This window comes from Hylobates moloch, unplaced genomic scaffold (genome assembly GCF_009828535.3).
Source record: "Hylobates moloch isolate HMO894 unplaced genomic scaffold, HMol_V3 SCAFFOLD_7, whole genome shotgun sequence".
NCBI lineage: Eukaryota > Metazoa > Chordata > Mammalia > Primates > Hylobatidae > Hylobates > Hylobates moloch.
The window spans coordinates 52,173,323-52,185,240 of record NW_026652282.1 but is presented as its reverse complement, the minus strand read 5'-3'; the positions used below and the strand labels follow the sequence as shown (position 1 = coordinate 52,185,240).

General features: G+C 41.2%; 1 protein-coding gene across 1 annotated transcript in view; it reads left to right on the top strand.

Moving 5' to 3' along the window:
• MTMR8 (myotubularin related protein 8) overlaps window positions 1-11,918 on the top strand; it is a 122,854-nt gene that overhangs the window by 75,389 nt on the left and 35,547 nt on the right. The window lies entirely within an intron of this gene.

Genomic DNA, 11,918 nt, shown 5'->3' with positions numbered 1-11,918 from the left:
CAGGACATAGGCGTGGGCAAGGACTTCATGTCTAAAACACCAAAAGCAATGGCAACAAAAGCCAAAATTGACAAATGGGGTCTAATTAAACTAAAGAGCTTCTGCACAGCAAAAGAAACTACCATCAGAGTGAACAGGCAACCTACAGAATGGGAGAAAATTTTTGCAACCTACTCATCTGACAAAGGGCTAATATCCAGAATCTACAATGAACTCAAACAAATTTACAAGAAAAAGACAAACAACCCCATCAAAAAGTGGGCGAAGGACATGAACAGACACTTCTCAAAAGAAGACATTTATGCAGCCAAAAAACACATGAAGAAATGCTCATCATTACTGGCCGTCAGGGAAATGCAAATCAAAACCACAGTGAGATACCATCTCACACCAGTTAGAATGGCCATCATTAAAAAATCAGGAAACAACAGGTGCTGGAGAGGATGTGGAGAAATAGGAACACTTTTACACTGTTGGTGGGACTGTAAACTAGTTCAACCATTGTGGAAGTCAGTGTGGCGATTCCTCAGGGATCTAGAACTAGAAATACCATTTGACCTAGCCATCCCATTACTGGGTATATACCCAAAGGACTACAAATCATGCTGCTATAAAGACACATGCACACGTATGTTTATTGCAGCACTATTCACAATAGCAAAGAGTTGGAACCAACCCAAATGTCCAACAATGATAAACTGGATTAAGAAAATGTGGCACATATACACTATGGAATACTATGCAGCCATAAAAAATGATGAGTTCACGTCCTTTGTAGGGACATGGATGAAACTGGAAAACATCATTCTCAGTAAACTATCGCAAGGACAAAAAACCAAACACTGCATGTTCTCACTCATAAGTGGGAATTGAACAATGAGAACTCATGGACACAGGAAGGGGAACATCACACTCCGGCGACTGTTGTGGGGTTGGGGGCAGGGGGAGGGACAGCATTAGGAGATATACCTAATGCTAAATGACGAGTTAATGGGTGCAGGAAATCAACATGGCACATGGATACATATGTAACAAACCTGCACATTGTGCACCTGTACCCTAAAACCTAAAGTATAATTAAAAAAAAAAAATTGTTGACTAGCCAAGTCTAATATCTGGGATTCTTCATAAACAGTTTCTATTAATTGTTTTTCCTATGAATGGGGCATCCGTTTTTGTTTTTTTTCTTAATGCCTCATAATTTTTTGTTGTTGTCGTTGAAAACTGGGTAGTTTCAATATTATAATGTGGTAGAAATCAGATTTTTACCTCCCTCTAGGGTTTTTTGTTGCTACTTGTTGTGGGTTGTAATTGTTAGTTTAGTAGCTTTTCTAAATTATGTTTGTAAAGATTGTGTTATTTTCCACATATAGTCAGTGAATTCTCTGTCAGTTAGCTTAGTTCTCAGATCGTGATCTCACAGAGATTTCCTTAAATTCCAGAAAAATAACAATAGTTCTCCTAGTCTTTGCAGATTGGCTTTTTGTTGGTGTATTATCTTCAATGCTTAGCTGGGCCACTTATATCTTAGCCATGTCCTGCTTCTGTAGAGCTTAAAAGTAAGCCACAGGTGAAAGCTTAGGGTCTTTTCACATATTTTCTGAGAATAGGTCTGACCCTCAGCATGTATCTGACCTCCTACATTCCCTGATATTTGCAGGAGCTTTCCAGAGCATTTTTTTTTTTCTGATGTATCTGCTTCCCCAGCCTTTTCCTTCTCAGGCTTTTTATTCTGTCTGCTGCTTGCTCCATCTATTATCCCTTGCCTCAGTTGGCTGTGGCTAGTATATTTGCCTTTAAGTGCTTTCAACAAATATTATGAAAAATGCCACTCTAGCTCTGAGAAAGTTCCAAGGTGGGCAAAATAAAGTCAAGGTGCTGAGCCCATACCTTAGGGAGCTACCAGGCAAGCCAAAATATATAACCATAGTTTTCTGAGATGAAGATGTATATTGCTTCCCTTGCAGCAGCGAGCCACATCAGTACTGTAGACTACCATCTCCAAGGCTGCCACTAAGCTGGGGAATAGGGGATGGCAGAGAGGGAAGCCAACGTGTTGTAGCACCCTCTTACCAAAATTTAGTAGTCTCTTCAGTCTCAGGATACAAAATCAATGTGCAAAAATCACAAGCATTCTTGTACACCAATAACAGACAAACAGAGAGCCAAATCATGAGTGAACTCCCATTCACAATTGCTTCAAAGAGAATAAAGTACCTAGGAATCCAACTTACAAGGGATGTCAAGGACCTCTTCAAGGAGAACTACAAACCACTGCTCAATGAAATAAAAGAGGATACAAACAAATGGAAGAACACTCCACGCTCATGGGTAGGAAGAATCAATATCGTGAAAATGGCCACACTGCCCAAGGTAATTTATAGATTCAATACCATCCCCATCAAGCTACCAATAAGTTACTTCACAGAATGGGAAAAAACTACTTTAAAGTTCATATGGGACCAAAAAAGAGCCCGCATCGCCAAGTCAATCCTAAGCCAAAAGAACAAAGCTGGAAGCATCACGCTACCTGACTTCAAACTGTACTACAAGGCTACAGTAACCAAAACAGCATGGTACTGGTACCAAAACAGAGATATAGACCAATGGAACAGAACAGAGCCCTCAGAAATAATGCCACATATCTACAACTATCTGATCTTTGATAAACCTAACAAAAGCAATGGGGAAAGGATTCCCTATTTAATAAATGGTGCTGGGAAAACTGGCTAGCCATATGTAGAAAGCTGAAACTGGATCCCTTCCTTACACCTTATACAAAACATTAATTCAAGATGGATTAAAGACTTACATGTTAGACCTAAAACCAGAAAAACTCTAAAAGAAAACCTAGGCAATACCATTCAGGACATAGGCATGGGCAAGGACTTCATGTCTAAAACACCAAAAGCAATGGCAACAAAAGCCAAAATTGACAAATGGGATCTAATTAAACTCAAGAGCTTCTGCACAGCAAACGAAACTACCATCAGAGTGAACAGGCAACCTAAAGAATGGGAGAAAATTTTTGCAATCTACTCATCTGACAAAGTAGTCTCTTTTTTTAACTAAGCATTTTCCTGGTTTTTGTAGTTGGTGTAAGTTTATTTAAATTAGATTCTAGAATTTGAAAATGTTTATTCTTATAGTTTCTTCCTCCTTAGTTATTGCTTTCATGGAGGTACGGAGTTCCCTACTCCACCACTTTTGGTGATATCACCAATGATAGGTATTTTTCATTGCCACCAATTATTCTTCTTAGCTTTCAGTATCTCAAATGGGAACTTCTCAGTAAAGTGAAGGTGGTTTACATGTACTTATTGACAACTGTAGTGCCAGAAATTCTGCATTTCCTTAAGATATAAAAACCAGATTTAGGCTGGGCATGGTGGCTCACGCCTGTAATCCCAGCACTTTGGAAGGCCAAGGCGGTTGGATCACCTGAGGTCAGGAGTTCGAGACCAGCCTGACCAGTATGGTGAAACCCCGTCTCTACTAAAAATACAAAAATAACCCCAGCTACTTGGGAGGCTGAGGCTGGAGAATTGCTTGAACCCCGGAGGCAGAGGTTGCAGTAAGCTGAGATCGCACCACTGCACTCCAGCATGGGCGACAGAGGGAGACTCCATCTCAAAAAAACAAAAACAAAAACAAAAACAAAACAAAACAAAAACAGTTTTAGGGGAAGATGGAGTCAACATATTTTTCCTACTCCCCCCACTAAGTAAAACTAAAGCCCATGGACATTATGAAACAAATATTAACCCATCATGAAAAATTCAGAGTAGAAGTCAGATTGACTAGGGTCCACAGGACCTAAGGAACAACACGATGGTGAGTTTCATGGGTTTTCTTTTTGCCTCATATAACCCAGACTTGGAGCTGAAGAAGCTGGCAACTCATAAATCACATGGGAACAGAAAAAAAGCCACAAATAGAAGCCATCTCTTTCTAGCCAAAGGACCAGAAAAGAGCCTAGTAACACAGAAAACTTGAGAAAATAACTGCTCTATGTCAAATACTACAGAAAACACTATGGCTCTACTTAGCCAGAAAAGGCCATGTCAGGAGTCTAGATTTCTGGCCTCATCAAGCTATCACAAAATACCCAAATGGCCCCCTGCCAGGGTGGTGTCAGAAAAGGCCAAGTGGGGAGTTGGAATTTAAATCCCTAAAAGACACTTCTGTTCCTGAGGTGTCAGTGGAGACCACATGGAAAGTCTGGACTTCCTTCCTCTCTCCACTTGGATATGATCAGAAGAAGCCTAGTGGAGAGTCTGGACTTTCACCTAGCATTAATGTGGCCATGCCCTGTGTTGTCATTGGAGGTCACATGGGGAAAAGCAATGAGCCGCTTTTATCCAATGCAGCTAGGGTGTTATTAGCATAGACTGAGTGGGGAGCCTGAATCCCCACTTCTACCCAGTAGTACTCCCCAACTCAAGTGTCAGTGGAAACTAAATGGAGAACCTTGACTTACATTCCCACCTGGCAATAATGAGGAGGCACTCCTCCTTCTTTCTCCTGCCAAAACAGTGTTATAGTAAGCCTGCTAAAACAGCAGATCTAAATGCAATCCAGAGTCTCTTCACAAAATTACCTAAATATTTAGGTTTCAGTTGAAAATCAGCCATCAGACCAAGAACAAGGAAACTATCAACTTGAATGAAAAAAGGCAGTCAATGGATGCCATCATTATGATGCCTCAAGAAACAATTGCAAACATGATTGAAACAAATGAAAAAAGTCTCAGCAAAGAAATTCAAGAATAAAGGAGAACCAAATGAAAATTATTCAAATGAATAATATAGAAATGAAGAAAACTAAATGGATCAGCTCAACAGCAGAGTAGAAGGGAAAGAGGAAAGAATACATGAGCTTGAGATATAAAAATAGAAACTACCCAGTCTGGGAGAAAACTGACTGAAAAAAATAAATAAACAGAGTCACAGGGGTCTGTGGGACAATAATGAAAGTTCTTACACTCATATAATTGGAAACTTGGAGGGAAAGAGGAAAGATGGAAGACCTCAAAAAGCACTCAAATAAATAATGGCTGATAATATTCCAGTATGGCAAAAGGCTTCTACGTATAGATTCGAGAAGCTGAGTGAACATCAAACAGGATAAACCCCAAATAAAGTTACATGAAAATACATCATAGCAAAACTTATGAAAACTAAAATACTCTTTTTTTTCTTCTTTTTTGAGACAGAGTCTCGCTCTGTCATCCAGTCTGGAGTGCAGTGGCATGATCTCGGCTCACTGCAACCTCTATCTCCCAAGTTCAAGTGATCCTCCCACCTCAGCCTCCCGAGTAGCTGGGACTACAGGCATGCATCACCACGCCTGGCTAATGTTTTGTCTTTTTAGTACAGATGGGATTTTGCTATGTTGGCCAGGCTGGTCTCGAACTCCTCACCTCAAGTGATCCACCTGCCTTGGCCTCCCAAAGTGCTATGATTACAGCCGTGAGCCACTGCACCTGGCCTAACAAACTATTGAAAGCAGCAGGAGAGAAATGACACCTTACTTATAGGGGAAAAACAGTTTAAATGACAGTGGATTTCTCATCAGAAATCATGGAAGCCAGAAGGAAGTTGCATATTTTTAAGTGCCAAAAAAAATACATCAATGCGAAATCTTATAAATGGTGAAAATAGTCTTTTTTTGAGACTGGGCCTCACTCTGTCACCCAGGCTAGTGTGCATTGGTGCAATCATGGCTCACTGCAGCCTTGACCTCCCAGGCTCAAATGATCCTCCTGCCTCAGCCTCCTGAGTAGCTGGGACAACAGGCATGCACCAATCATGCCCACCTAATTTTTGTATTTTCTGCAGAGTCGGGGTTTTGCCACATTCTCCAGGCTGGTCTTGAACTCCTGAGCTTAAGTGATTTGCCCACCTTGGGCTCCCAAAGTACTGGTATTATAGGTGTGAGCCACTGCATCTGGCCCAAAAATATTCTTTAGGAATGAAGGAGAAATGATGATATTCTCAGATGAAATAAAACGTGTTTGGCACCAGCAGACCTACCTTAAAAGGAAGACTTAAGGAAGTTCTCTAAAGAGAATGGAAATGATGAAAGAAGGAATCTTGGAACAGCAGAAAAGAAGGAAGAAGAATGGAAATAATGGAAATATGTATAAATACAATAGACTTTTCATCTCCTCTTGAATTGTCTCAATGTATGACAGTGGAAGCAAAAATTATAATGCTATCTGATATGATTCTAAATTTATAGAGAGGAAATGTTTAAGATAATTATATTATAAATAGAGGAGGGAAAAGGGATGTAAAAGGAAGGGCGATTTGTAGACTTCATTCAAACTTATAAAATGCTGACACCACTACACCATGATACACAGAGAGAGTATGTATAGGCACACATATAATATACTGCCTAGAGAAACCACTGAAAGACCTATACAAGGAGATACACTCAAAAACACTTTAGATTAATCAAAATAAAATTGTAAAAAAGTAACCCACAGGAAGGCATGACAACAGAAATGACAGATTGAACAAACAAAAGCAATAACATGGGGAATTAAGCTCTAACATATATAATTATCTTAAATGTAAATGATCTTAATACACCAATTAAATGAAAAAAGTTAGCAGAGTGGATAAAAACATACATGCTGTCTACAAGAATTGCACTTCAATTATAATGAAATAGACAAGTTGAAAGTAAAAAGGATGGAAAGAGAAGCATTATGAAAACATAAATGGAAGCAGCAGAGGCCATATCACATAGTATCAGATTAAATAGACTTCAGAAGAAATTTATTTGGGCAAGATGGCTGATGACATAGCCAGGTGGAACAGCTGCCACCAAGGGAACTGGGACAACTGGTGCACTCCTAGAAGATCTTCAGAGGGAAGGCACTCAGAGTAGGCAGAGGGAAGGCACTGAGAGTAGGCAGAGGGAAGACACAGAAGCTGGGCTGAAGTGGGAGGAAGCTAGGGACCCTATACGGGGCCACCATGCCTGGGACTTGTTACTGGCTCCTAACAACAGTGGGGGAATGGGTGAGTTGAACTGGCAAGGAGCAACCCTCTCTTGCCATGGGCCTCTGGAATTCTGGCAGGAGGAGACCCCCAGATCACGATGGACACCTGAGTTGGCAGGGAGAGCAGTTTAGAGAAGTGTTAGGGGCAGCATGCCAGCCAGTTGTGGAGCACAGAGGGTTTGGTGCAGGAACATCTGTATTGGAGCAGAGCCAGGGATGCCCATCCCCCTAGGCTCGACTTGCTCTCATAGTAGACTTTAGTCCTAGGGGAACTAGTGGACCTGAACTCTGCAGGGTGGTCTTGTCCATCACTCAGGCCAGTCCAATCTGTGCACCCCTTGGTCTTCTGGCCTCTCTTAGGGCCCCAGCCTGGCCACATTGGTTTGCAGTGCAGTCTCAGTACCCTGGGGGTCTGCATCATAGCTTCTGAGCTGGTGGACTGCACCTGACTGCTGATGAGCTATAGCAGGGTGGCCCCCGAGGTCACGTACCATCCCATCCACTCGATACCCACAATACAGCTTCCCCTGGGCCCAGGGCCACTTCCCACATTGCCTTGACAGCACATGTATACATGGGGCCAAACTTGCCTTCTTCCCTGCCTGGCCAGCACATATACGCACTGAACCGTGCTGTGCCACTGCTGCCAGCAGGAGTTCACTACAACCCTCTACCCTCCACCGCTGCTGTACCGCCATTGCATTTGGAGCCTTGGCAGGCACAAAGCCAGGCAATTCAACCCCTGCAAATGAAACTAGGCATGGAGACTAGCACACCCTCCCCTGCCCTGAGCCTGCATGAGCATGCACAGAGAGTGGACACAGTCCTGTACCCACCAGTGCCCTACCCCCATGCTAACACCACTAGCAGGACCACACACACAGTCACCAGCCAGGCCCCTACCCTCCTGAGCCTCCACCGCCACTACTGTGAATGCCTGCATAGAGGCAGGCACCCTGGCACCTCCTAGCACCCTGCTGCAGCAAACAAGCATGCACCCCGCTGTGCTGCCACTGCCACCACTGCTGACACATGCAAACAAAGATGAATCCCACTACCATCACCCTATGAAACACTTTAGCTGTTACCACCCATTAGAGTGTAGTGGCCAGCGGTCCATGAGCACCTCGGCCCTTGTAGCACAGCAGGTTCATAATTTCAAGGAGCCAAAGAACAAAGCAGAGGCTTGATAGCAGTCATCCAGAGTTAGGACATGCAGTTCAGGAGTCCTGAGCTGAGGCTTGGCCCCCTAAAATCTTCCAGAAATGAACCCAGTCAACTGAACCCACCTTTTGCCACAATCAAATCCCAAGGTCATCAAATAGAATAAAATTTAAAAAAAAATCCAAAGAACAGTGACTTCAAAGATTGAAGAAACATCAGCTGATAAAAATGAGAACCAGTGCAAGAACTATGACAGCTTGAAAAGCCAGAGTGTCTTCTTTCCTCCAAATGACAGTACTAGTTCTTCAACAAGGGTTCTTAACCAGGCTAAGATGGCTGAAATCACAGAAATAGAATGCAGAATATGGAAAGAAATGAAGATAATTGCTCCATCTTTTCAGTCTTCTGATTCAAGACACAACAATATTGAAATTAGGCCAACTAATAACCATACAATGGCCTTTAAGTGTTCAAGTGAAACAAAGAGTCACATGTTTCTCACTTTAAATCAAAAGCTAGAAATCATTAAGCTTAGCAAGGAAGACACGTCAAAAGCTGAGAAAGGCCAAAAGCTAGGGCTCTTGCACCAAACAGCCCAAGTTGTGAATGTGCAGGAAAAGTTCTTGAAGGAAATTAAAAGTGCTACTCTAGTGAAAACACAAACGATAAGAAAGCAAAATAGTCCTATTGTTGATAAAAGTTCCTAACTGTCTTCAATTCTTTGAAGGCTGAGAGAGGTGAGGAAGCTGCAGGAGAAAAGTTGGAAGCTACCTGAGGTTGGTTCATGACCTTTAAGGAAAGGAGTCATCTCCATAACACAAAAGTGCAAGGTGAAGCAACAAGTACTGATGTAGAAGCTGCACAAGTTATCTAGAAGATCTAGCTAAGATAATTGGTGAAGATGGCTACACTGAAGGACAGATTTTTCAATATAGATGAAGCAGCTTTCTATTGGAAGAAGCTGCTACCTAGTACTTTCATAATTAGAAAGAAGAAATCAGTGTCTGGCTTCAAAGTTCCAAAGGACAGCCTAACTTTTGTTAGGGGTTAATGCAGCTGGTGACATTCAGATGAAGTCAGTGCTCATTTATCATTCCAAAAATCCTAGGGCCCTTAACAATTATAATAAATCTATTCTGCCTGTGCTCTATAAATAGAACAAAAAAGCCTAGATGATAGCATGTCTGCTCACAGCATGGTTTACTAAATATTTTAAGGTCACTTTTGAGATGCACTGTGGAGAAGAAAAGGTTTCTTTCAGAGTATTACCGCTCATTGACAATACACCAAGTCATCTAGGAGCTCTTATGGAGATCTGCATGGAGATGAATGTTTTCATGGCTGCTAACATAACATCCATTCTGCAGCCCATGGATCAAGGGGTAACTTTGACTTTCAGGTCTTATTATTTAGGAAATACACTTTGTATGGCCATAGCTGCCATAGATTGTAATTGCTCCAATGGACATGGGCCAAGTAAATAAATTTCTGGGGACGATTCACTGTTCCAGATGCCATTAAGAATATTCATGATTTTGGGCTGAGACGATGGGGTTTTCTAAATATACAATCATGTCATCTGCAAACAGGGACAATTTGACTTCCTCTTTTCCTAATTGAATATCCTTTATTTCTTTCTCTTGCCTGATCGCCTTGGCCAGAACTTCCAACACTGTTGAATAGGAGTGGTGAGAGAGGGCATCCTTGTCTTGTGCCAGTTTTCAAAGGGAATGCTCCTTAAGCTGATAAGCAACTTCAGCAAAGTCTCAGGATGCAAAATCAATGTGCGCAAATTACAAGGATTCCTATACACCAATAACAAACAAACAGAGAGCCAAATCATGAGTGAATTCCCATTCAAAATTGCTACAAAGAGAATAAAATACCTAGGAATCCAAGTTACAAGGGATGTGAAGGACCTCTTCAAGAACAACTAAAAACCACTGCTCAACGAAATAAAAGAGGACACAAACAAATGGAATAACATTCTATGCTCATGGGTAAGAAGAATCAATATAGTGAAAATGGCCATACTGCCCAAGGTAATTTATAGATTCAATGCCATCCCCATCAAGCTACCAATGACTTTCTTCACAGAATTGGAAAAAACTGCTTTAAAGTTCATATGGAACCAAAAAAGAGCCCGCATTGCCAAGACAATCCTAAGCAAAAAGAACAAAGCTGGAGGCATCATGCTACCTGACTTCAAACTATTCTACAAGGCTACAGTAACCAAAACAGCATTGTACTGGTACCAAAACAGAGATATAGACCAACGGAACAGAACAGAGCCCTCAGAAATAACACCATACATCTAGAACCATCTGATCTTTGACAAACCTGCCAAAAAAAAAGAAAAAAAACAAGCAATGAGGAAAGGATTCCCTATTTAATAAATGGTGCTGGGAAAACTGGCTAGCCATATGTAGAAAGCTGAAACTGGATCCCTTCCTTACACCTTATACAAAAATTAATTCCAGATGGATTAAAGACTTACATGTTAGACCTAAAACCATAAAAACCCTAGAAGAAAACCTAGGCAATACTATTCAGGACATAGGCATAGGCAAGGACTTCATGACTAAAACACCAAAAGCAATGGCAACAAAAGCCAAAATAGACAAATGGGATCTAATTAAACTAAAGAGCTTCTGCATGGCAAAAGAAACTACCATCAGAGTGAACAGGCAACCTACAGAATGGGAGAAAATTTTTGCAATCTACCCATTTGACAAAGGGCTAATATCCAGAATCTACAAATAATTTAAACAAATTTACAAGAAAAAAAACAACCCCATCAAAAAGTGGGCAAAGCATGTGAACAGACACTTCTCAAAAGAAGACATTTATGCAGTCAACAGACATGAAAAAATGCTCGTCATCACTGGTCATCAGAGAAGTGCAAATCAAAACCACAGTGAGATACCATCTCACGCCAATTAGAATGGTGAACATTAAAAAATCAGGAAACAACAGATGCTGGGGAGGATGTGGAGAAATAGGAATGCTTTTACACTGTTGGTGGGAGTGTAAATTAGCTCAACCATTGTGGAATACAGTGTGGTGATTCCTCAAGGATCTAGAACTAGAAATACCATTTGACCCAGCAATCCCATTACTGGGTATATATATACCCAAAGGATTATAAATCATGCTACTATAAAGACACATGCACACGTATGTATATTGTGGCACTATTCACAATAGCAAAGACTTGGAACCAGCCCAAATGTTTATCAGTGATATACTGGATTAAGGAAATGTGGCACATATACACCATGGAATACTATGCAACCATAATAAAGGATGAGTTTATGTCCTTTGCAAGGACATGGATGAAGCTAGAAACCGTTGTTCTCAGCAAACTATCACAAGACAGAAAACCAAATACCGCATGTTGTCACTCATAGGTGGGAATTGAACAATGAGAACACTTGGACATAGGGTGAGGAACATCACACACCGGGGCCTGTTGGGGGGTGAGGGGCTAGGGGAAGGATAGCATTAGGAGAAATACCTTATGTAAATGACGAGTTGATGGGTGCAGCAAACCAACCTGACACATGTATACCTATGTATCAAACCTGTACATTGTGTACTTGTACCCTAGAACTTAAAGTATAATTTAAAAAAAAAAATAATATTCATGATTTATGGGAGGAGGTCAGAATATCAACATTAACAGAAGTTTAGAAAGAGTTGATGCCAACTCTCATGGATGATTTTGATGAGTTCAAGA